This window comes from Dryobates pubescens, chromosome 1, assembly GCF_014839835.1.
Source record: "Dryobates pubescens isolate bDryPub1 chromosome 1, bDryPub1.pri, whole genome shotgun sequence".
Classification (NCBI taxonomy): Eukaryota; Metazoa; Chordata; class Aves; order Piciformes; family Picidae; genus Dryobates; species Dryobates pubescens.
The window spans coordinates 47,580,102-47,607,822 of NC_071612.1; the positions used below are offsets into that span (position 1 = coordinate 47,580,102).

A 27,721-nucleotide genomic window follows, 5' to 3' on the forward strand; every position below is an offset into this window, starting at 1 on the left:
GACAAACAACGTAAGAGCTGCAGTGAGCAAAGATCAAAAATGATCTAAGTACTTGTGACCATTGTTTTCAATTAAACTGAAGGAGATTAAGTTTGAACTTTCTTCTACAGTGCTCATTGTTCTTGTATGGGGGTTTTTGTGACCAGTTCTAACATGATGATGGCTGCAAACTTCCTCCAAGCAAGATCAAAGTTTTTGCACCAAGACCTTAAGCTGTACAATATCAGAAATCCTTGAAAGAATTAAGTGAAGTCTCCTTTACTCATAATTTCTAAACTCAGTTCACTGACAAATCAGCTTCATTATTCTGTAATTAGAAATTGTGCCAAAAGATTTTTAAAAAAATTTTAAAATTAAGCATCTTTTCACCTAGCCAACAACAGCTACACAAAAAAGCTAGGCAGATGTAATTCTTACTCCCCACTACATTTAGAATCTGTGAAAGACATTTTTACCAGCAGTAACATACATATGTAGCTGCATAACACATCTACACACGTAAAAAAGCGAAACAAGATCCAAACATGAGTGATAGAGTGTCTATACATACTTTTTTACCCTTGATATTTAAGAATGCAACACCACTTATCCCAGTGGCAAGCCACTGTAGAAGCAATCTGAAGTCACTCTTCTGCTAACATGCCTCACTTATTTTTGTCAGGCATGGTGCTAATCACTGATATTTTTACAATCACAACTCCACAAACAAAAAAAAAATAAGCAAGTTTCATCCTTATTACTGCTGCTTCTAAGGGACCAGATTCCCATTTGTTACACTGGATGTTATAGCATTTGAATTCTTGAAAGTTCTTGTAACAGAATGATGGTAAAATACTTGATCCCACTCAAAAAAATATTTACAATTAGCCAAGGTTCAGTCCTTTGCTCTTGGGGAAAAAAAAAAATCTGTATTTATAAAATAAACAAGTCTGCTATCTAGCATAGTGAAAGCATCCCTCCCCCTATACTGTGATTCTCCCTATCAAGCCATGATATTATATCCTCCTTCTGGAATGAGGTGCCTATTCTAACAATAACACTTTAATAGCATGTGAAACTTTTCAATTAAATGGTTGTCAAGCACCAAGATAAGGCACAGAAAGACAACTGATAGCTGGAACAGGAGTCATACAACAAGTCTTGCAGTCCTCCTAGCTATTGCCAAACAAGTATTTACTGAATATATATTTATTTATTGAAGAAGCTAGAAACTACCATCACATTTCATACCACAATCAGGCAATTTCACTTAACTGTAAGGTTTCAACCATCTTCTAAGGTTTTCACTTAAAGATTTCACAGACTTTGGAGTCTTTTGCCTACTACTACACAACAGATGTGCTGGCAAAGAAAACCACAGTACAGCAACTACTGCAAAGGCATTGATTCTAAAGAGAATTACAGAACACTTTTCCACATCCTCCTTAAGAACAAATAAACATGACTTCAAGACAGTGATAAAAGTTTAAACACAACGCTTTCCTAATTAAGTTCTGAATTCACATTTGCCATTCTCCCTGACCACACCTGACCAATTCTTTCAACAGTTTTACAGTCAGGTGTTAAAACTTAGAGATTTATACAAGAATGAGACCTCCACTGCACAAGATGTTGTCCAAGATGTGTGATCAACTGCATTTTTCAGTTTGCTTAACTTCCAAAATTTAGCTCTACTCCAGTTTTATTTCATTCCTTGCACAGTACAAATTCAGTAGAACTTATGGTTCTAAATTACTTAAGTAGATTTGCAAAATTCTACTCTTCAGAGATTAACTTCTTGCTCCTCCAAAAAAATAAGCTTAGACTAAAAGTTCCTGGCATTTTTTAGGTTGTGTTATTATTGAAAAACTAGCAATCAGTTTTATTCAGAGGAAATAAAAGTACATTCCTAAGAAGTTTGATACATTTACATTTGTAGCTACTGATGGAGCAAACTTTTATGCAGATGCTAACTGTTCTACAGATATTTTAATGACTGAATTTAAGTGTACGCTCCAATGACTGGAGGATTAGACCTGAATTTCATTTATCTATGTTCATCAGCATAAGAAAAGAAGGCTCTGGGGAGATCCCTTCTAATACCTGAAAGAGACCTACAAGAAAGCCCAGAAGAGACTTTTTACAAAGGCTTGCAGTTATAAGATGAAAGGGAATAGCTATAAGCTTGAGGAGGGCCAATTTAGACTGGCTATTAGGAAGAAATTTTTTACAGCAAGGATGGTGAGACACCAGAACTGGAAGTTGCCCAGGGAGGTCATGGATGTCCCCTCCCTGGAGGTGTTCAAGACCAGGCTGGATGAGGCCTTCAGCAACCTGAGCCAGTGGAATGTGTCCTTCCCGTGGCAGGGGGGTTAAAACTAGATGATCTTTAAGGACCCTTCTAACCTAAATCATCGTATGAAACTATACTCCACAAAAACTGATACGAAAGCCTATCAGTAGTGGCAACAGAAAATGAACCACAAAGTTAAAATGCATCATAGTTTTCTTCAGAATTGTCTCCATGATAGCCATCAATTTGACCAAAAAAACCCTCCCTCCACAAATAAACACCACAACAAAATGAAAGGGGGAAAAAAAAGAAAAACCACCTATGATTATTTCAAATCAGCTTTTAAAAGAACACTTTAAAAACAAGCAATTAATACCTTAGTAAGACTTTAATATGTAGCTTGAAGAATCTATTTATTGCTTACACATGTATCTTCTGCAAATTACACAGTTAATAAAGGCTTTAGAGGTTTACAGAAAACCAGTAAGTTTACTTTTCTTCACAAAAAGTACTCATTTGTGTGATTATAATTAAAAAATGGAAGTTGAAAATAAACACAGCAGACCAAAAGACTTCAATTACAAGAGCTGAATTTTTGTGATTTATCATTCCAGAAAGATTCTAGAGTTTGTTGTTATTATTTTTGCATGATCTTTATCAGCAAAACACTGAAACTTTTGAGTTCCTAAGTTGATGTTCTTACCACATTAAAAGACAGCCACAGGAACATCTATACAGGAACTGCCATTTCCTGGAGAGACAGATGAGAATTCCTCATCCTTATTTCAGTATCCATCATTTCCACAGGGTCAAGCAATTCTTCAGTAAACTTGTCCCCTATAGCATAAACTTCAGTTCAATTGCTATTCCTAGGCTTAAACTTCAGTCTTGAAACACTACTAAGAACTGTTTTTACATAAATTAAATAGAAAAATTCAGGCAGTTAGTGAAGAAATACTGCCTTCTAACACATGTGCAGTGTTTCAGAAAAAATACCCAAATATATAAGAACTGGCACCTGGTCTCTTCTGGACCAAGGACATCACCAATTTCAATAGACTACACCAGAGGCAAAGCACAGTGCTACCTGACTGACTTCATTTCCCCTTCCAACTCAAACATTAGACAGCAGCTAATGAAGCTAGTAGAGGCCATCTTAAAAACACGGGTAACCCTTCAGGCAACCCCAGCTGGCAGACTCAGGGAATTCATTGCAAAAGGATGCAATGGAGATGAAAATTTCACATGGGTTCAAGGACAGACTGGACAACTTCACAGAAGAAAAACCATTCAAGAGTTACTGAATAAACAGAAATAATATCAGGTTCAGAGATTCCTTGAGCTGGAAGTAGCTGAACAGCAAGCATGAAAAGTATCTAACACTTCTCATGTTCTCAACATGCCCCATGCATCCACTTCCAGATATTTTTCAGATAGGTCATGGGAGGAATCAGGGAACTTGTGGGTTTCTGTACATAATTTTCTCTTCTATCTGCTATCAGAGGACACTAGGAAAGAAAAAAAAATGTCAGTGTGATCCAGTGTGGCAATTCCTTCGGTTTATCTCTTTTAAAATGTTTTTACTAAGTAATTATCATTCAAGGTAAAATACAGAAAATGTATTTCAATGTTTGGATGCTACTATCAAAACTACCAGCTTGATAAAATACATTACATTTGAATCATAGAATCATTCCTCCACTCACTCCAGCACCTCAACATCTCTCTTGTATTGAGGTGCCCAAAACTTAACACAATACTTGAAGTGTGGCCTCACCAATGCCAAGTACAGGAATCACCTCCCTACCTGGTGGACACACTATTTCTAACACAAGCAAGGATGCCATTGTCTTCCGGGCCACACCGCTTGTTCACATTCAGCCCCTTGTTGATTAGAATCCCCAGGTCCCTTTCTGCTAGACAGCTTTCCAGCCACACTTCCCCAAGCCTGTAACATTGCATGGGGTGGTTGTGGCCCAAGGGGAGGACCTGGCACCTGGCCGTGTCAAAGCTCATACTGCTATCCAAGCCTCTGTGTAGAGCCTCCCTAGCCTCATGCAGACGGACGCTCTCACTTAACTTGGTGCTGTCTGCAAACTTACTGATGAACTTGATAAGGGCACAGAGTGTATCAATAAAGATGTTAAACAGAAGTGGTCCCAACACTGAGCTGTGAGGAACACTACTTGTGCCCAGCCTCCAGCTGGATTTAACTCCACTCTTTGGGCCCAGCCATCCAACCAGTGCTTTATCCAGCAGTTTTAACGAGCTTGACCTTTCATTCAAAGTATTAGTTAAAAAGTTGTTACATGCTCACTGGAATAACATTGATTGTTCACCAGCAAGCCTTCTACAACAGTTTCATAGTCTTGCCTTCTACACACTGTGTGCACAAGCTCTTAGTGGGCAGCAGAATAGTCTACTACCAAACAATCCTGGATGCCATTTTTCTCCTCAGAAAAGCCACATGACTAAATCTGGGTTGGATTTGCAGGTTGCTTTCCTTTCTGAAAAGGTATACCAAAAAAAGAAAAAAAAAAGGGATGGAAGAACAAGTCACAGGTGTCAGCCTGTTCACTAGTTAGGGAGGCCTCTACACTCTCCTTTATTCACTTTCCATTGCGCATCTCTCAGTGTTTCTATCACCTGAACTCAATGCCTCCTAGATGCCAAATTCAAAATCTACGAAAGAGTACCTAAGCACCCACATTCCTCAGCTGCCAGCACTCCACTACACAATTCTGGAGAATGGAACACAGCCAAGAAACCTAAACTTTTAGGAAAAAAATCCAGTACTTTTGCATTTTCTTCTGTTATTAGCAGAAAACAGAACTGGATTATGTCAGAGGAGCAAGGGGGGGGGGGGAAGTTAATTTGTAAATATTTTTAAATTATATTAACCTCCTCCTAAATGTAACTAATATTAGAATGAGAGAAAACATACTACTTACCTAGATTTAAAAGAGACAGCAAATATGATTTAGTATGTCAAAAAAAAACCCAAGCCTTTCATGCATCAGGAGGCTACCTCTAACAATTGTTTAAGAGAATACTATTCCAAAACATCCACAGGTTGATATCAGAGAATATACACAGCAGTTTCCTTTTCAGAAACCACGCTTTTTTTAATGCTACTTGTATTTTATAACAACAACAGTGAACTAATGAGAAATTGCTGAAAAACTGACTTTCAAAATGCCTCTCCTGAGGTCTAAAGAGGCCATTACGTAAAATTAATCATGGTGGTCAGGGAAAACATTGTTTGTGTTTAGATGCCACCACCAAGGCATCAAAAGTAGTGGCAATGTAAACTTGCAGATAAGGGTCAATAGTAGAAGGCTAAGGTTATCTACCTGAGCCACTTTACAGATTATCCAATGCTCCAGAGAGCAAAAAGTGGCAAAACGCACATGAAAATTATTAAGAATAAGACAAGAGAAGGAAGTGTGAGAACTTCACATCATCTAACCAAGACAGATGAAAAGAAATTAATGATAAACAAAAAGAACAATCAGCAAAGTATTATATGTCAAGGTGCTGCTACCCACCAACTTTCTGGATTTTAGCAACAAATTCAGAAAGAGACATGTTGTCTCTCAATAGTCTGCTTAAGAATGGTGTTCATTAAAAATAGTTAGGAGGTATATAAAATGTTTTGGAAAAGGTTACAAACTGTACACTACAAACTGAATACAGCATTCCCAACAGGCACTTTGTAAATATACAGCACTCCCAAGTAGGCACACAATGTAAAGACTGGTTTGAAATGCTAATCAAACAGTTTCAATGAAGGTCAAAGTTGACAACAGTCATCTTGAAGGGGAGGCCAAAAAGCATCAGAAAGATCTCTAACCAAAAGCTGTACAATAATATACAGGAAAAGGTATAGAAAAAAACTATGACATTTGAGTTTTGGGACACGATTATATTCAACTGGAGCACGGGGTTAAAACATCACAAAGACCATAAGACAGAACTATGGAATTCATGATTAATATGAGACAATATACTTCTATACAGTAATTCCTCAGATCCCCAAACTTTTTTTTTTTATTAAACTACAATCTTAACATACCTTTTTAAAGGATTACATGCTTTATTAAACAGTGTAATAAGCTGTAACAACAACTGAGACTGATCTTTAAGATTTGTGAGCTACTAAAAGTTTTGTAAGTGAAACTTTTCAGGGGCACTACATATCTTTCCAAAAAGTGATTCTCCAAGAAAGACAGAAAGATACAGATGTCCTGTAATGAAGTCCTAATTATTTTTTTGAAGATAGCAACTAAAGGCTGAGAGACTAGCACAAAAGTTAAATTCTCAGCTCTACAATCAGAATTCTTACATATGAATTTTTCCCCCCCCACCCTCTTCAGCAGCAGCCTACAAGCACACACAAAAGCTCTGCAATAGCCATAGCACATGCTGTCTTTAGCCCAGCTAGCAAACTAAGGAAAAAAAAAAATATCTTGGTAGATTATATGGGAGTACCCCAGTAGTCAGGCTGCAGGATCTGAACATACTGTGATAAGGGAGGTCACTGAAGACAACAGGACAGTAATGAGAACTCTGTTACTTCAGTGGTGGGATACAGCAGCACAAGATCCAAATCCGCAGGAAAACAGGTTCTGTTAGCTTTGCTGTTCATAGAGCAGTTTGTTTCCCTTGTGTTTTACAGATTTGAATACTAATATTTCTGCACACTGTAGCTTTGATCACTGTGTTAAATGTAGCTTTACTGAATAAAAGGATTAGTTTGTCCAGAGTGGCACAACTACAACTGTGATATTAAGAGAACTCCAGGGAAAAGCCTTTGAAGATGAAGTGCATGCTCAATTTTGTAGGTTAAATGGATAGTAGCTGACAGTGAGTTTTTGTCACACATAGTTTACAGTACAATACGTAAAACAATACTTTTGCCATTTAATACATGTATTATAAGCATTTTTAGATTGCTTCATTTTTCTTGCTTTTAGAAGCAGTAATCCCACTCTCCTCTTACCCAAAAGGCTAACAAATCAGGCAGCACCTACACTGAAGTTGGTTCACAACCAGTTGGATTTGAAGAGTGGACAGCAGAACCACAAAAGCCAGAAAGGGAGATGGTGTTGTTTAAGATCAGTCCTTTTGGTTGCAGCACATACTCCACACAAGCTTCAGCAGATCATTACACCACAGCTGAGATGTTTCAGGGCACTGTTAAGCAGATCTAATGGATGGTCAGTGCCCAAAGATTCACTGTGGATTCCCACTGTCAGCTCTAATGCACATGCCATCTCACACTGAGCCAACTCAGTTGGCGTTTCAGTTCCCTTTTCATTTAAATTTGGTGAACTAAAATGGTAGAAAACCAACAGCACAAAATTAATTAACAAGAAGTCAGATTAAACTCAAGAGCTAGCACAGGAAGAGGTTGGAAGTAGCAGAAGCTGTTTGGAACCACTCCTTTCAGCAGCAGCTAAGCAGGTCAAATGTAATATGAATGATAACCCTGTAAAGGATGAGGGAATAGAACAACTCAGGAACCCTCAGTCTGTAATTTCAGAAAGATTTTACAAAGGAAGGAAGGGCAGATTGTTTCAGTTTCAAGTTTCTCTTTTTTTAATCTTTGCTAGGTCATACCTAACCTATGAAATCAATTTTGTTCCCACCACACTGCAGTGTAAACAATAGAATTGTGAAGGACTACAAACATTAATATTGCTTTTGTGCCACCAAACAAGCTTTTGCTTTCCCAGTCATTCCCAGCTCCCTTTCAAAAGGTTTCCACAGGCCATGTAAACAACATGCAAGCTGAGCAGGATGACTGTATATACCTCCTACATAGGGAGTCAGCAACTGCAGCATGTAGCTCCCCTAACCAGAGCACCACACATCCACTGCATGACATAGGCCACCATCCATCTGTACCCTTTGAACAAAACAAGCCTGCCTGTGCTCCTGAGTCATACTGAGTGTTATCTAGCACTCCTGCCAGGCACAGCCAAACATGAGTAGTGGCTGAGCTGAAGTTTGAGCCTCGGTTATTTCAGAATCAGTGCACTACTTTTCTGTTGCATGTCAGGAATTACTTGTTTTCAAAATACTCAAGTGTTACAGTATTTAAAGGACAAATAACAAGACAATTTGCAATCTTTACCATGGCAATAAGCTAAAAAGCTGGGAATACAACACAAAACCTGAAATGAAGAAACAGTATGTCCTGGAAACCAAATCAAATATAAACATGAACATCAAAGCTGCTTTGCTACAGCAAACTATGTAAAAGAACTGTTCTAGGTTTACTGAGCTCTCAGGTATGTAGAACTTAATTTTTAAAGTTTAATTTCTAGACAAGCTAAAAAATTGCCATTATGAAAATAATCAAGATCATTAACACAAGCACACTTCTCTATTATGGGCCAGAAAAATGGAAAGGACACTTGTCCATTGGAGCCCACATAAGATACTCCTAATAGAACCTATTTCACACATTATCATTTCCCTAAAGATACACTATGTGAAAAGAGAATTACTACTAAGAGGCCACCAAAACTTGCATACTACTCTTGCTATGTTTCATGAAAATGAAGTGGTCATTCAGGACTATATGCCCCACAGCTGGTAATGCAGAGCAAGTCCAGGGCAAGACAAAGTCCAGCAAGCAGGAAGGGAATGACTAAGTTGCTCTTAACCAGACTGCAGACAACAGTCAGAATCCACCTACTACCATAGATAATACAACTAACATGCCATGAAAGAAGAGCAGTACTACTCCCTTCTACCAGAGGCTTATCACAAGGGTACCCCATCTACCTCCCGCCTTGACTACACAGAAGTTGAAATATGCACCATATGGGTAGCATGACAGGACTCTTGCAACATGTATCAAGTTAGGAGAAAAAGCAATTTTCACAGTGCCCCAAACAAAATAGTAATTTTGAATTGCACCTTGCTGGAATATGTAGTAGGCCCTGATATCTAGGCACCTGGAGAAAGAAACAGCAGTTTACAGGTTTAAATAAATAAAGACTACTTCCCTCCCACCACCCAAAAAATATAAGGAAACTACCAAAAACTAATACAGCTACTTTGCCTTAGCATGACACAGATCCCAAAAAAAACTGTCACTACTGTACTCTGCAGTAAAGAAAGTTACCTGTCATTGCAGTGATCCACCCACTCACAGAAATGCCACAGATATGAAGACATATTCATCAGCTCTGGCAACAGACAAAACTGCCACAGCAGAACTCAGAAAAAAACATTACGAATCACTTGGATGAGGGTATCTTGCTTTGAGCATCAGTGCATGAATTAAACAAGCAATAAACAGCCACAGAAGTAGGCATTCCTGGCAAACTGCAAGTTTATTGACCACTCAACTCATGCTCAGGGCTACAGGTAACGCTGCTTAGCACAGACACGGCATTTGGTAAAACAAAGGTGTACACATCCTATCTTCAATAGATATTCAACACCATGCCATGCCACATGGGACCATGCTAGCCATGAAAGATGAGTAACATTTCTGCAGAGAGGCCTCAATCCAAAGTAGTAGTTTTTGTTATCATTACTAAATGGTTATGGCCTTAAACACTGAAGAAAAATACTGTTTAAAAAACAGCCTTATTAGGCAATGAAGAAGTCAACAAAAGCATGCAGTCAGGTCTAGCAACAGAATGCTAGATTTTGCAGCTACCACAATAGCTAGTGAGAGACTCCTCAAGCATGAACTATGCTACAATGCTGAGAGGTTTTCACTCGCCAGGGAACACACTGAGCAGTTTACCCTCCTAAAAAGGGAACTTCGGAAAAGGCATGAAACTTCTCCCCCCCTCCCTCAGCTTTGGTTTGTGGTGTTCTGGGTTTGTCAGTCATTTAGAAAGACAAGTAGTTTGTCCTGAATTAGCCTCTTCACTTCTGAAAACATTTTTACTATTTTCATTCCTCTAGATACAAGGACACATTCTATTCTATAAAGCATTTCACATACAAGTGCAGCTTGTATTACACCAAGCTCCCTAGAAGCTGAGGCAGACCCTGTAAGCTACAGCAGATCTAAACGTAAGGTTTCATCTTAGAGAACACACAATAGACTTTACCCTGAAAAGCACATGCTCCAACAGTATTTGCCAGCATCTGTGAAAATACAGACTGTATGTCTAGTAAGGACATTATGCCAGTCAAAGCACACACGCTGGGGTTGCAGTTCCTGCCCTTCAGAAATTCAGAGCAATTGCTACAACCTACAACACAAAACCACAGCTGAGTAACACTGACTCAGCCTGACCAAGCTCAGGAGTACTTCAATTCACCGAAAAGAACCCCCAGCACTCCAAGTACAGTCATTTCTCCACCACCACCCTTAAGCTCTTTGATCATCTCAGCAAGGGAAGTTTCTGGTAACCTGTATCATGTCAAGGTCTCCTCCCACCTTCCCAGCCACCCAGAGCAACATTTCTAAAGGAGGAAGTACTGAAAAGGGAGAACAACAAGCTTTGATATCAGACCAGAAGACCAAACTGCAGAAGGGAACACAGGAAAAAGTATAACAATTATCCCAGAATCAGTTCGCGTTTCTAATTTTCAAAAAGAGACCCATGCATAAAGAGAGGAACTGGAGAAGGGAAGAATTCATGATTACAGCCTGGGATAGTGCACTGGCAAGACTCTTCCATCCAGGTTTATGGAGAGTTCAGAGGAAACCATTGCAATGCCTCCTTCCCCAATATCCCCTTCTCCATAGCTCCAGCAGCACAAGGCCAGGTCTCACTAAAGCATGCATAGACCTCTTCGCTCAACCTGTGGACAGCTTCCCTGCTTTTGGCAAGGAGGCAAATCTTGTGCTTAGAAACTATTGCTTATTCAGCACGCCCTGCTCTCCAAGTACACCTCACCTCAGTCCTTCTACACCAAGGGGCTCATACTTCTCAGTGCTGCTTCTCCAGATATGCAACAGGCAACTCACACGATGGTGGAAATAACTAAGCAGGATTCACAACAGTGCAACATATTCCCTCCCCCTACCCACAAAACATTCCCTCACAACTGAGCTGCAATGATTCTAGCATTCATTACAACCAAAAAAAAAAATACAAATTGCATATGCAAAGTTCTCAGAGGAGAAAAACATATTGTGTGCTTTAATATTTAAGAAAGCACCTAATCAAGCTATTAAGTTTATTTACTAATTCCATCTCATCAGAAAAAAAAAGATTAAAAAAATAACTACTTCACTATTTAACCCACAAGTGAAAGCTGGAGAACCATGTTTCATTTTCTGTTGAACATGAAACTATGACAGGTGTGGACAGGAATAAAGTATTCTTCTCTCCTCACACAGGAATTAGAAAGCACCCAACACAGCTGACTCGTATACTCAAACCAAGTCACTAAGCAGTGAACTGACCTCTCTTCCCTTGAAGCCACCAAACAAGTTCACCCAAGAGGAAGCCGCTAAGGGTTACCAAATGCACATAAATGACACTGCCCTAACAAGACACACAGTGACCACAAAGGCTGTTCTGCGACAAAGACCTGTAAGCACATAGTGCTGCCAACAGTCTTTCACAGACATCCACCGAGAAACTTGAGATGCTGGGCTAAACTGACCTTCAATTTAAGCAAGAACAGTCCATATCACAACCAATGGCCATACCACCACAGAACAAGACCAAGAAGTTTGTTAACAATAAGTTAAGTCATACATTTAGGTGGTTCTAGGCCTTCCAGATATATCTGAAGTCTTTGTACACTTGGCTGTCATAAGAGACTTCTTTTAAAATTCGTATTAGTGATTCTAGTAAAATTTTCTAGTAAACAGCTTTTGTCTATCCTTTCACTACATGGAGCATTTCAGTACAGAACCATTCAGCAGTTTTCAAAAATTCACTAAATCACAATACTTTCTGTTATGGAAAACCATTTTCAAGAGTGATTATGTGTAATGCTCATTGTCTCTTTCAAGAGCTACCTAATTTCATACGGCCCACATAAAAGAAGGCTGAAGCAACTCAGCAGGTAGGGTCTTTATGTTACTTTTATTTCACATGTAATGTACATATAGTCAGTTAACAGGCATGTGTTCTTCAGAAGATCTAGAAGATTAAATACATTCATTAAATACAGTCTGAATTTAAAGCATGCTGACTAAAAGATAACCAACTTGGTTTACTTTAAAGAGACAAAATAGCATTCCTCTCTGTTTAATAACATTGCCAGGCCTAAATCATCACACACTATTCCTTTCTTTTACTGATTCAGAGACAACAAACTCCATTGAAGTAATTAACAGAACTTTTGCAAAGTACCACATGCACAGGCAATGGGAGGAAGCAAAGTTAATTTGTCATTGTAAGAGTCTAAAGATAAAAATTATTTCTTACCCTAAACTAAAAAGCTACTTAATATAAAAGCTTCTCTAACAGCTAATGCAAATGAAATGCACATCCTTTGAGATCTTAATGATACTACAATGATTTTTGTCAAGGTCTAAGTGATGTATCTTCTTGAGATATCGATGAACCTGGAACACCAAGAAGAATGTCTATGTGCCATCAAAAGACAAAGCCAGACTGACATTAACAACCAGGTGACAGAGTGGGAACAGCCGATTTACTTTTTGAAGAAGGAAATGACATAAATGCAGGTGTCATCACCATATCAAAAAAGGACATAGTACCTCTTAGCTCCTTGGGATATTAAATACATCATAGCATTGGCCATCTCCTTAACTCGAGGGCCTGAAGAGAACGCAACTTCCTTTCCAGACCTCCTAGTTCTGAGGCCAAGAAAAGCAAAAAGTGAACTGAACATAAAGTTCAACAACTGATGTATAGGTTTTCCCCTGAGCTTTCTCAGTGAAAGAGGAAAGTGCATAGCTGGGAAACTCTCAAAAACATAACACAAACAAACTAAAGCACAAAGCCACACTGTTGGAATTCTGTAGGATGACTTTCCATACACATGCCAGGTTTTCAGACCTTCAGCCACTATACATTTCTGCTGCCTCTTATTTTTCTTTACTTTTAATTCAGTCTGAAAGAAGACACTGAAGAACAGGACCCTAGCTAACAAATCATGGGATGCTGACAAGCTGTTTATTCTTTTACTGAAGAATCAGACAAATCCTACAACTTGGCCCTTCAAAGTCTTTTCTAGACCCCATCCACAGAGGTGTGGAGAAGCAGTGCACCAGCTACACTCACAGTTTTCACAGTTATGATTTCTGAACGTGTGTCTGAATGCCATTTATTTGAGGAGACAGTATTCAATCTCCACTCTTCACCTCTTTAAGTATATGAAACTAAATGTTGTATAAATTTCAACTTCTGAATACAACTGAACATTTGCAAACCTAAATGTTGCTTCCTCGACTAATTACTGAGGTGGTGTTCTCCTCAGTTAAGAGCAAGTTAAAATGCCCTATTAAGTTTTGCTGTATTTTCTTGCTTAGAGGAGAATTATGCAAGCTGCAGAAACAGTAAAAATCCAAGTAAAACAAAACTCAGGCAAACAAATTGGGTCCCATTCCCAAACAAGACCTTTCGTTCCCCAGCCTCAGAGTAAGGTTTGGAGTGCGGGCAATGGCACTTGCTCGTGCTTCGTGAAGATGCAACTTGCCCGACGAAGAGGAAGAGCCACTGCTACTTCTTCCTTTTAAACTGCATTTAAAAATGCTTTATATGAAAAAGCAGCTCCTTAATAACGTTTTCCTGTAACAGTAGCAGTTTCCACACAAGTCTTATGTAGATGAACATCCAGGCGGCTGCCACTGGGTCTATTAGGAGCCACTCAACCCTTTATAAAAGGACAAGGAAAGGAAAGAGGGGGGGGGAGGGAAAAAAAAAAGGGGGGGGGGGGGGGTGTTGGGGGGAAGGCACAGCGGGATGGGAGATGTTTGAAAACCTCCCCGCTTCCAGCCCCGCGGCCGTGCGTTTCGCTCCCAGCTTTGCACAACTTTCCGCCCCGGCGGTTCCGCTCGGCTCTGACGGGCGGGGACGGAGGGGTCCCGAGCCCTTTCACCGCCCGCCGCCTTTGTTCGCAGGGGCCGCTGTTCCCGGCCCGCGCCGCGGCGGGTACAAAGAGGGCGGCACAAGTTGCAGAGGAGACCTCGACCCTTCCTGGGGGCCACAGCGGAGGAACCCACCCCCACCTCTTCACGCTGTGGTGGGCGGGAGCGAGGCGGGGGCCACCCGCCCGCGGGGCACCAGACCGTGCGCAGCTGGCAACGTGAGCCGCATGGGAAGCGGCGGCGGCGCCGCGCCCCCCGAGCCGGCCCCCACGTACTGCACCGGCAGACCCAGGACACACGAACCCCCACTCTAGGGGCTCCTCCCGCTCACACTTACTTTTCGGGACGGGCTTCGCTGGGCTCTCCCTTCAGTCGCGGCGCACAAGCCTTCCCGCCGGCGGGGCGAAGCCGGCAGCAAGGCGGAGCCCCCCTTCCCCGGCGGGAGGGGGCCCGCTGCCCCCTGCCCTAGGGCTGCCGCCGGGGCCCGGGCGGCTTCAAGGGGGCAGGCGGGTCCCGCCCCCGCCGGGACGGGCTGCAAAGCAGGTGGTCTTCGGGGCCGGGCCCCGCGACTGCTCACCACCACCCCCCAGCTGCGGCTGTCCCAGCGGCTCAGGTGCGCCTCCGCGTTCTCTCACATGGAGACACCGCCTCGCAGCCCCTCGCTGCCCCCCGGGCCGGTCCCTGTGTCGCCGCCGGCCGGGAGGCAAGTGGCTCGGGCTGCGGCCCCCACCCCGCTCTCATGCACTGCGGGCGCCGCCGGGCCTCAGCTCCAGCGGCCGAGGGGAGCCGCTAGGGCCCCAGCCGGGCGGCGCGGGGCAGCCGGGCGGCGGGGCTCGGCGCCGCGGCCACTCCGCTCTCCTGCATGTGGGAGCGGCGGCGCGGGGCGCTGGGCGGCGGGGCGGGGCCGGACCGGGAGGGAGCCAGGCGCGGGGCGCAGGGGGGGCGGCAAGCAGCAGCGCCCCGGGATCCGCTCGTTTCCTGCGGCGCCGGGAGGGGGCGGGGAGGGCGGGCAAGAGAGCAAGCACGGCGGCGGCGCACACAGATGACAGCCGTAACCGAGCAACAGGCCCCACCTCTCCCCCGTGCGGACGCCGGACGATGACGCCACAGGCAGGCAAGGCGGAGCCGAGCGAGTCCCGCCGCGACTGCACGGTTCAGCCCGGGACAAGGGGGCGGTGCTGGCCCCGCACGGGCCTGTACGCAGCCGCAGTGGATGGCCTCGGCCCAGCTCAGGAGCTTAACTTGGGATGGAATGGAGGAGGGGGTGGTAACGTGACGTCAGAGACGTGGGGAGGGGTTTATGGCCTTGCTCGCGCGCACGTGCGCGTACCCCCGCGCCCGGCGGCGGGCGTTGGCGCTGCTATGGGAACGGGAGGCCCCCGGCTTACACCGCTGCTGGCCGTAACCCAGAAGAAATGACGGCGGCGAAGGGCTAACACGGGGCCGCTGTTGCTGGGCCTCAGCCGCGCAGGTGCTTCCAGAGCCCAGGGACGTACTCCTCCACAGCGGGACCCCGTTTCGCTCCTCGAGCCCTGGAGATCCGGGTGCCTCAGACGCAGTAAATGGTCATGCAGGCCCACTTCTCCTAAAGAGTAAAGGAAAAAAAATATAAAAAATCGTAATTACAGGACCTTCTTACGTGCATTACAGAGTTGTGGCCGTTGTAGGAGCGCTTTACTAGGGTTCTGCTACTGTCTGGTGTAGAAGATAGGACACCGTTCATTGAACACAAGGAAAACATAAAATAGTTAATTGTCGCTCATTAAGTGCGTGGGATGGCTGTTCGCAGCATCCAGCCTGTGTACTGAGAAAAGCTCAGGCCCTCCGGGGGGGGGGAGGGGGGGGGAAGTATTTGATCGTGTTGCTATCATACCACGCATACATGAGAGCAAAATAAAGCTTACTCACGCCTGGCATTTCCTACCCTTTGAGTGCTAATCTTTGTCATGTTGACGTATCATCTCCTGGGAAGCACAGAACATAGACAAAAGATAGCTGCCCTGCCTGGACCCCACACCCAAGGCTATCTAACCACATTAGAAGCTGCCTGATTGCTCACTAGCTTGTCCCTCTCTGCCACTCAGTTCTAATACTGCCACTTCATCATCCTATGCTTGATGTTTCTTTACCCATTCTCATAGCTTCATTTACGGGTATTTTCCTGTGTGTTAAAAACAGATGTTTGCGCTTACCTGAGTCACCCAACTTCTTCTTTGTTCCTTCTGGAACAATGTAGCAGAAGAGCACACTTGACTCTTCAGCCCTACGTCCAGGTCCCTTTCTTACCCACTGAAGCTCCACACTTCAGTTGCTGCTGATCTTGTCATTTTTGTCACAAATTGTCAGGGGTTGCTTTTCAGAGAGCAGCCTCCTTCACCACATCCTCACAGAGCATCACTCATCTTTCCCACAGAATCACAAAACAGCCCTGTAATAAATACATAAATAAATATGTAACCAGGTAATTAATTTAAACTTTATATTCCTGGAGCAGGCATGAATTAAGTCTGCACGAGTAATCTAATCTTTTCACTTTGGTAAACTGTGGGGGTTTTCCTAAATTTACAAAATCCCATGTACATTTTTTTTCCCTTTACAGAGGAAACAGTGTGTTAAACCTTTTACATCTACAGTGTGTTAAACCTTTTACATCTACAGTGTGGAACTTTCTTCATAGAGCTAGGAGAAGGGAGGTAGCTCCTTTCAAACATTATCCATGTTAAGGGGCTACTAGTTCCTGTTTCTTCATTCTGTTGCTTATTCTTCTGGCTTTCCTTCCCACCCCCACTTCCCCCTGCAGTTTTCTCCTTCTACCAGTTAGATTTGCACACAGATCAAATACATCTGGGACACTACTACTGAGTACAATTACTTGGGAGTGAAGGAAAAAGTTGTCTGTCTAATCAGTATAAATCACTGACAATGGCAAATGCATCACTCAAAAACCAGGAGTACTCTGCCAGCACCAATGACGGCGGTGAGACTCTATGTGGATTTAATGAAAATGTTACAATTTTATATTAGTCACAGATTAAAATGGTTCACTGCCTAGTCGTTAATGGAAATGTGGTCATGACTGACTGTACTTCAAACAGTAGGGATAAAAATAAGAGTTGTACTGCAGATCAATGCATTGACAGAAATAAACAGGGAGATTTAACATTGTTGTATGCCACACTAGTGCCACTCCACATACAGTTTCAATAAAACTTACTTTAAGAATAAACCAGAACAGTTTTAAGCAGAACTGTATTGTTTTCCACATACAATCCAGTGAGAGCACACACAAAAAAACTTGCCCGAGGTTATTACTGTGCATGAAATAGTGACAGAGCAAGAGAAAAGCTGGTTTTAAGTACTCTGTCTAGAGGCTGAAGGAATACCTGCTGACTGAATGTGTTTTCTTCCTATGGTGTTTTTAATCTTGATGGACTCCCATCTGTACTAGAAGGTGGAATTGAGCTTAATGGCAAGACTGCAATCTATCATTTTTTTTTTACGCTTATAATACACATATAAGAAAAACTGCACTGAAATACATTAAAACATCCCTGTGACCTTGGTAACTAAACAGATTGCATGCTAGAAGGCACAGAAAAAAATACATGATTATTTGAAAATATGAGTTAGCCAGGAGAGAGAGGACACATGTTAGTAACAAATCCACAGAATTGTTATTACAGAGGGAAACTGATCTTGTATGTTACTATGTCATCCTTAAAATTACATAAATAAGCTGAAATAACCAAATGAAAGAAGGAAATTCAAATACTAAATGACAATGTTAAAAATCTGATTAATTTCCCATATTTCTAGTTTTACCAGATGTTTGTGATAAATTTTCTAAGCTTGAAGTGCTGTTGCATATAAAGGGAAGAATAAAGGATATATTTTGTGAGAAAACATGGACCCAAATGACATTAATGTGCAAGGAGGCCTTCTGTACAAGGTTTAGTCCACTCTGACCAGCACAATTTGAATTCATTCTTACTTTATTTTAGACAATTTGCCTTGAGTGTTTACAGATATATCCTAATGTTTTACAAGGCTGTGCATCACACCATCTGCAGCAATGAGAATGGGAACTTAGTGCAGTCTCAGGCCAATGTTTCAGCTTTTCTAACCTGTCCCTTTCCAGGGCTCCATGTCTCAGGATTTGCAATGGGAGAAGCAGGAAGCCCATGCGTTGGGGTCACAGGTTGTGTACACATGTGAGGTTCCTGGTCTGGGGAGGGTTTCTGAGGCAAAGCTGCTGCCTAAGAAGCAGACCCTTTAGCAAGTCACCTGTGAGCAATGAGTCCCACTACGCATATAGTCCTGGCTTGCAGTGTAGTGCTTATCTATGCTTATCCAGCTATGGGGAAGCTGTGCTGTCGCACTGCAGGCGTAGAAGGCAGCAGGCAATAGAGTCGGGGGTGCTGGATCAGCATCTGCCTTAATCACAGCATGTCCTGCTGGGCAAGAAAAACATTATCAGGAGCAGACAAAAGGTAGCAAAATTGGTAATATAAGCAAGTGACAAGGGAGCCACACTTTGGGTTGTTAGTGAAATATATATTTGTTCATCTCAAACTTCACCCTACTAGCTGCACTATGTATGTTGCACACAGGCTGTCAAAACCTTCATACTGGACTTACTAATTCACATCACCTGCTGCCACTTCCTAAGTTGTATGAAACACCCTGTCTGTTTCATATAAGGATATGACAGACTTCAAGAAGGAAAGAGCTTCTGTTTCTATAGACAACCTTCCTAGGAAAGTCAGTTAGTTCTGCCTTTAATTTCCAACAAATGAAACTGCAGTTCTAGCTGACCTTAAGACTATCATTTTAAGTACCCTGCATGATAGAACCGAAACCTCCTCCCTCCCAGAAGCTAGACATTTCATTAATTTTTGTTTTCTTGCATTTCTTTTCAAGAATATTTTTAGAGTCACTGGTAAGGCATAATTCACATTTCTCCTGTTGTTCTTTTTACTGAGTGCTGTAAAGTGTTCAAGCAAGTTGCACGAGACATAGCCAATAAAATCACAGTTGTAGAAAGAACCTTTTGTATTCAAATAAAATACGGAAGATGCGGCAGAAGTGACAAGAAAACAAGAATTATAACAGTCTCTCCTCTTCATTCCTATAGGAATCAGGGGCTCACAGACTTACTGATTTCAAGCAGTTATAATGTAAGTTTTCCACTCCAATAAAAGGAACAGGTAAAGAAGAAAGAGCTAGCCAGGATCTCACTTCACAGTTGCAGACAGAAAGTCTGGGAAAGAGAGAAGACATTTCCAAGATAGATAAGGCAAATTTTTGTGGATGCAGTCAAATAACTGAGTCTGTTTCCTAAGCCTCCACCCTGCTTGGCGGACAAAGTGAGTAAATTTACTGCAGCCAACATCGATGAAAGTTTAGCCAGACATAACTAGTGCAGAGCCAGAATCACACTGCAAGTAAAGATAAAGGATGATGCTGTGACAGCACCAGCTCAGGAAGCTGATAGCACAGATGATCTCATCAACAGGGAATTTCAGTCTCAAACCATAGGTCTTGATGTCCTTTGCCATGGACATCTACTTATAAATTCCACAGCAATAATATCATATCTGAGAGGGTTTGTGAATTCAGGAAAATGGCCTCATTTTTGATACTTACAGAGATGATACAGTGAAAGACTTTTGTTGGTTTTGTGGTGGGTTTTTTTCCTTATTCTGTTACTCCATTTCTGCTTGTTCTGTTACAGGTGCTGTCATGGTTTTGATGGATGTAACTAATGAAATAAGAGAAACAATGCTATCAGTGAGAATGTTGGCTAAATATTGTCTCTACAAATATGCTAGTTTTAATGATAGTGTTAATTACCTTTGCTTGTCTGTCTATAGCCAAATGTAAATATTATTCAAGTTAAACCAGGTCTGGCCTAAGCATTCTAAGCATTCATATTTTAGTTTGCTTACAAAACAAGAGCATTGCTGGTGATTTTCTTCACAGTACCATTGAACAATGCATCACAGAATCAGAGAATGATAGGTGGTGGAAAGGACCTCTGGAGACCATCTAGTCCTACCTGCCTTCCAGAGCAGACTGCACAGAACGCTGCCCAGGTTGATTTTGGATGACTCCAGAGAAGGAGACTCCACCATCTCTGGGCAGCCTGTTCCAGTGCTCTACCACCCTCAAAGTAAAGATGTTCCTCCTCATCTTTAAATGGAACTTCCTGTGTTCAAGTTTGTACTCATTACCTCTTGTCCTGTCACTTCATGCAAAATTGTACTTTTAAAATACACAGCTTTAAACAAAAACACTGAGTATTGTCATTCCTTTGGAAAAGACCTCCAGTTCAGCTTTGTCTGTGCAACACTGCAGGCTCAGATCTCCAATCTTAGAAGCTTTATGGGCAGGTATTTTACTCCACTCCTACTACTAACACACCTGGTTACACACTCAAGTGAACTGATTTCCAAATGTTCTCCAAATCTACACCAAGACACAAAGTTAGGCAGGTCCACCAAGGCCATGATTACAGCAGGACTAAACCAGCACGAGAGCCTTGTTTAAAATTAACTGTACGCCGGAAAAGTCAGAGCAGACATAGCATGGATACTGGATATCAATATATTGGCAGAACTATATTGAGCTGCTTGACTGAGAGCTCTCTGCTAGCAAGCTTTGTCAGTCTCTTGCTGCAATTGTGCCTGAAATTAAAAGTTAAAAAAAAAAAAAACAAAACCCAAACCAAAATAACAAAAACTCCCCAGCCAACCAACCAACCAAACATAAAAACTCAGATACCCAGCTATTTGTTCCCATAAAATCCACAGAGGGAATACAGAAAATCCCACAGAAGTGCATCTATTCCGTGCCTCTATCAAGTACTAGTTTACAAAACATCACCTTATTTATAATATTTATCTATGTGTGTGCTTGAAAGTGTTAGCACCTTTCTTCTATAATCTATATTTAGCAATGATAGTCTAACTGTCATAGTTAAGCAAAGCAGCTTTGGTGGGAGCAAATCCTAATAAGGAATCCACTGCCATTGAAAATAACTGAGTCACAGTTGTAATATTTAAACTATTTGTAATAGCATTAAGCAACAGTTCATATGAAACCACTGTGGAAACCTGTTTTCAGTAACATTGCTGGGTTTTGCTACACATTGATCTTAATGCTGCATAACACCAAGCTGTAGCGAAACGCCCTTTTTTCCCCAGAAACTTTGCTACTTTTTTTGTCCACATCTCCAGAAGCAGTTCTACAAAATGTAACATTCATGTTTTGACTCACAGTTACCTGCATTTCATCTTTATTTCAAATATTATCTGACACTGTCCTTCTCTCTGTGTAATTAATATTTTGTTCATCCATTTTTCCTTTGACCATCAACAGTCCCCTCCAGCAGTTCCATTTTGTTAAACAATCATCCAGTTCATCAGCTCCAGCGAAAAGATTTGCACAAATGTAATAAAAGACAATTTTGGGGAGAAAAAAAACGTTGGGCTCATGTAATCACTAACTGTAATAGGCAACACAGAATTCTCATCAGTTAAAGTTTCTGAAGCCATTTCCACTTTTGATTTTAATTATATGGCTATAAAATGGAATCTTGAAGTTTTAGGCAACCAGTCCCGGGTCCTGCAAACTAAGTCAGTAGAATGGAGATGAGGGGACCTTCCCAAAGCCTTTCTGAGAGAGACAGTTCTCAATTCATATAAATTAGGCTGTTAGTACTGCCATAGAGTGGAAAGGATCTTGTCAAATTATAGCCTTTGAGGCTTTTATGAGATTATGATTTGTAATCAAAAATACTGGCAAGTTAATATAAGCCTATAACCTTATTTCAATTACTTTGTACATTCTCTAATTTATAACTTGTTTCCTGCATTTTTGTCTGTTACTCGACAGTGCATTCTTACTTCTCCCATATCTAAGCAAATCAAACTCTTTTGTGTAGTTGTGCTGCTCTAGAATAGACAAATTTAACTACTTATATTTCAATAATTATATTTTAGGGTTTTTTTATATATACATGCAGAGAGAGAGCTAGAACAATTTTCAGAGTACTTAGCTGTATGCTAAAAACCAAAAAAAAATCAAGACATAGCTGTTACACAGAAGTGTACAGTACAATCTGAAAACTATATAGAGTTGGGAAGCCTTATGAAGAAAGAAAAATCTTGCTACCTTTTAATGGTGCAACTGAAAATAGCAGTTTTGTTTAGGCAGACAAGCTGAAACCTTCTTTTAATTTAGCTTCAGCTAAATAAATCCAGCTCCCTAGGAAGAGCAGTATGATAGCAAGGTTTAACATTTTACACTTCCTCAGTGCTCTTTGATATAATTTTTCAGTATTAGCAACAACTTAACAGGAAGATATTAAATTATATAATAAAGAGTGTCTTCTGCATGGCAAGGGTAAAGCTACACCGTCTGGCTCAATTTTGAAAATGCCTTTTCTCTTCAGATAAATCTGTATCACATTAAGTCCAAAGGCAACTGAGAGCATTGAGAAATAGAAACATTCAGCATGTAGAGAACACTAAATGTTGAAAATATCTGCATCTAAGAGCCCAGCTTCACAGAAAGAATTCCCAGACTTCTTTTCAAAGGCAGAACCAACAGATATTACCTGGGGAACCAAGCAGAAAGCTGCAGAATTGTTCTTTCTTCAGAGCATACTTTTGCTGTAGGTAGGTAACACAAAATTTTACAGGAGACAGTAGTGTAGAGACCTCAATAGGCTCATAGGGAAGACCCTATTTTAGCAAGAGAGAAAAAAAGTGACTGTGTAAAATTTGTGCTGAATACTGTCATCTTTTCCCCTGAAAAAGAAAAGTCCTGAAAAGAAGGGATGGTACAGCCCTGACAATTGCTATGATGAACAATCCTTTCAGATTATTCTGTTCCATCTGTCTCAGATATGAAAGTTAGGAGTGCTGCCTCCTTTCCATAAGGGAAAAACTGAAGATCTCCAAGTCTCAGCAAGAAAGATTTCTCTGAAACACAAGGGAAGGGAAGGGAAGGGAAGGGAAGGGAAGGGAAGGGAAGGGAAGGGAAGGGAAGGGAAGGGAAGGGAAGGGAAGGGAAGGGAAGGGAAGGGAAGGGAAGGGAAGGGAAGGGAAGGGAAGGGAAGGGAAGGGAAGGGAAGGGAAGGGAAGGGAAGGGAAGGGAAGGCCATGGGGGGGTGGGGGGGAGATGCAGAGGGGAAGAGAGAGGAAACGTTAAAAATTCCTAGTACTTTCAAGGGTTACTCTGACAGTCATCATGACTTTAGAGTTAGTGCTTCTGTACAGCCTATATGTTAATGGATGTTAAGTGCTTTAAACATTTTAATTAAAGAAACTAGCCCGAGAGAAGTTGTTTATTAGAAGTAAGAAATAGTCTCAGTTGCCTGAGAGGAAAAGCTGAAAGAAATTACAGGATGTTCAGAAGCACTCCAAGTAAGTTTCCAAAAATGTACAGGCTCTTGGTATAGTTGGGCTTTCTTACTGATCCTGTCATTATAAAAGCAAAATTTTATTTTTTTTTCCCAAATCAATGTGTTTATGGGAATCAAACTGTTAGTCTGAGTAACCTCAAATATGGTTCTCATTAGCAAGGTGTTACCACAGCTTTCTTGACTAGAGCTTGTATTCCTTTGGGTAGTATTAACAGCTGCAATCAGAGACTGTTAACTATTACCCAGATTAAATAGCTTGTCATTCAGATTTATGTAATTGGGGGAAGGAAATAAGGATTAATTTCCTTCTAGCACTCACAGGTCAAATATTAATTGTAGTTTAGCTATTATAGTGGGCTTGTACCTTGTCATAAGCTTGAACAAAAGTAAAATAGCATAATATCTCTTCTATGGCTCTGCTCAGGTCAGTTTTTTCACTGTTTCTACTAAGCAAAGCAATGAGCCTGCACATTATTTTGTAGAATTACCCCTTGGCAGAAGCACTACTCAAAAAGACCAAAAAAAATTTCCCAGCAAAAACATCTCCTCAGTCATCTTCAGTGTTGCTCAGAATGCTGCCATGCAATAAAACTTTCCCTAATTCAGCAAGAATCCTCTAGACTCGTGGTGTTTGTTGAAAGAACGCCTGAAGTTACAATACTCAATCAGTTTCATTAATATTAATAGTGCTGAGAACCTTAATCTAGATAGTACTCAAACAGCATTATGGTCCTCAGCCTCCTGGGAGCATGCCTTAATGTCACAGAACTGAAAATGGTTGCTGGAGCTGCAGAAAAGCTATTACCAGTTCCTGACACTGCATGCAGTGCACTCTTCAGCAGCAGAATTTGGGAAGGAGAGGGTTACTCCTGCATTCAAAGCTGCTGAGGAAATACAGCACGATAAAGCTCAGCAGGCAGAGCCTGGCCAGGTGCACACCAGCAGACTACAGCCCTACATTCATCTCGGAGTCCAGGCTGCAGCAGCAACCACTCCTTCAGTCAGTTCTGTGGGCCCATCTCATTTTGAAGCTGCACTGCCCTATACCCACCCCAACTATGATACCAGCTTTATGTACAGTCTTAATGAAAAGTAGATCAGAAATAATCCCTTCTTGAGGGTTTATTTTGAAGGCCAGTCAGTAGTTGCTCCTTTTTTATCTATGACCTGGTGATGTTGAGGGCTGGTGCACTGAGTCCACCTGAGAACCTGTGACTAAGGAAGCAGGAACTTCTCAAATCCAACCTGCTGTGGAACCTAGTATACAGCCTGTTGGTTTCATATAGCCTCCCAAAGGCTTCACTTATTTCTGTTAAATGGCTGTTAAACCAAACATAAAATAGAGGTTCCCAAACCATTGGCAGAAGCCACATTGACCTTATTTAGTCTAGGACTTCACACATTTAATTAAAAGGGCAATCAAATATTTCTTGTGGTGTCATAGTAAACTTTCCTGTCCCACAGCTGCCATAAAGCCTTCCAAGCTGGATATGGCTTGATGTGAAACTTGGTTTATTTTTTTCCTGTTGGTCGCTTGGATTTTAAACATTTGATAGTCAGGGCTGAGTCCCTGAGCAGGTAGGGAAGTTTGTGCCATGAAATTAAAATCTATTCCATGTCCTGTGGATGTGAGTTTTAGTTTCACCTCCACTTTTCTTTAAGTGTCTGTATTTCATACACAGTGTTAGATGCTTTTTAGTTGTTATGCTTCCAGGAAAGTCATTCAATACCGTTTGATAAATGCCAATTTACGTACCTACGTCTGTGTTTGTGCTCATTTCTTAAATCTGTAACTGTGGTTCCTAAAAGTTCAACTCCATCAACAAAACCCACAGCATTCATTTTCTTCATCTTATCTCTATTTACTAAAATTCAGCAGGCAGTCCAGGTGAGTAACATGTTATGGATTATAAGGGATATCAGCAAACTGGCTGCCAGAACTTAGCTTTGGTCTGTGGTATTATGATGGGAGAACTGCAAGAATTTTGTTCTTTAAATTATTACAATATAAGTAGGCACCCTTTAAAATCTCCTTGCAAAAGAAAAGCAGATAATTGTTTAATATGTATAGAACAAGATGAAATTTTAAAGTAACTGCCTTAACTTTATAGTATGATAATTAAATTTGATGCTTTGTAATAACTACGGGAACAAAGGAGGAATTTTTAGTGTTATAAACCCATGGACTCTAGATATACTGTAGGAGGATTTGCTCCTTGAAGCACTATGTATTTGTCATGGACAATGTCAAGACACTGAACTTGTTGAGCAAATTGCTTAATGACGTATTTTCTTACTTTTTTTCCTTCATCAGTCTCTTTTTGTTTAAAATAGTCTACAGTCTTGTAGATAATTTTAGAACTACAGCATATTTCATCAAGATCCATTTATTTTCTAACATCAGAAGCATAGTTAGTAGGGTTAACACATTAGGCTTTCACTGATGAAGTCCCAAACTCTATTTCATCATAGCTCCCATACAATATTAATTTTGTTATTTAAATCTGGTTTCTATCAGCCACAATTGGTAGCTTCTGTTTATGGGAAGACCAGAACTGAAGTGGAAGACATTTAGGTTGGAAAAGGAAAGAAGATATTTCTAACAAACCAAATACAAACAGTATTTTTCAGCACTTGGATGCATGAAGTCATTCTATACTTTCTCACCAGCTACAAGCTTCCTATGTAATATTAGATAGATGATAGAGACACTAAAGAATTCAGGTGCCTAAAATCCGGATAAGTCAGTGACCAATCTTTGAGGCTTTATCTTCACTGACATCAAAGTATGCCCTTCAAACCATCCTTCTCCTTAACCAATCAGCAGCTACTTGCACTCTAAGTCATTATATCTCACTCAGCCCTTAGGAGCAATTCAGCCCAGCCTCAGGAACATGTATTACCTGGAGTGACCTTGCCCACCGATTTGCTTTGGTGTGGTCCCCTTATGCTGTAGATTTCAAGCAGTAGTGCCACAACTTTGTGTTCCTGGCTCACAGCTGTGGACTGAGATTTGAGATAAGTATGGTAATTAAAGCAAGACTGATTGCCTGAACTCCTGCCAGGGTAAGGATGCTAGTTTTTGCGGCTCTGAGGTAAGATGCACATTAGGGAATCTTGGGCTCACGAAACCCTAAATAATGGCTTTCTATGAACCTGTTGAAGCTTGCATCAGAGCTGAGTTAGGTGTGTTTATTTTGTGTGGTAATAGGAAAGCAACTGCTGTCTCAGAAATTCCTCTTAATAAATGGTATGTTGGATTAGAAAGTTGCCATTACAAGTGAATGATGAACACAGAGGTTTTTCTAAGTCTCTTTTTTTTTATAGTGTTCTTGGAGCTGTTTTCAGCTGGCCTGTTTTTGTGTTTCCAGAGGGGAAATGGGATGTATCTCTGCGCTGAGTGTTTCTGTTGGTCTGCTCTCAGCAGCTCCTGGCTCAGCATAGGGTTTTCTGGACTGTTGGTCAGAGGCCCCTTTTGGAGTTGGGCAGTTTATCATGTGACCAAAGGAAAACCAAGAGAAGACATTAGGCAACAGATGTTCTATTGGCTAGGTCACTAGTGCTTCAGAGTGATGGTCAGACTTGAAATGTGATGAATAGTGAGTGCTTCATACTGTTATTATTCGTTGTTGTTACTAAATGTTTCTAACCACTTGATGTTGCTTGAAATTGAGTATTCTGTAGTATTTCAATATGTTTGAAGTAGCAAAAAAGTGTGGGGGAGAAGAGCAATTCGAAGTGTATACCTAGAATCAACTGTGCTCTGACATGTGAAGCCTGAAATGGCAAAATGGTATCTGTAGCAACGCATTTGTTCCAGCACCGCAAATTGCAGGTACGGCTCTCTGATCCCTAAAGGTATTTACTGAGTTGGAAGGAGAGATTTATAATTCTGATGACAAGAGTGCTTCACTGATTGACATCAGCTGAGGAGCCTCTGTTTGCTTTTTAGCCTTATCTGCTTGACAACTTGTCCATCTTCTCATGAGACATGGCTGTTTTCTGTTCTTAGGCTTTAGTCTTC

At 41.3% G+C, this 27,721-nt stretch overlaps 1 protein-coding gene across 1 annotated transcript in view; it reads right to left on the reverse strand.

Annotated features, from left to right (window-relative positions):
* Nucleotides 1–14,786, reverse strand: part of FBXW7 (F-box and WD repeat domain containing 7) — a 179,212-nt gene extending 164,426 nt beyond the window's left edge. Inside the window, exon 1 of the mRNA XM_054165209.1 lies at nt 14,605–14,786. The gene's annotated coding sequence lies outside the window, so the exon portion shown is untranslated. The remainder of the gene's footprint in view (nt 1–14,604) is intronic.
* Between the last annotated feature and the right edge of the window lie 12,935 nt (nt 14,787–27,721).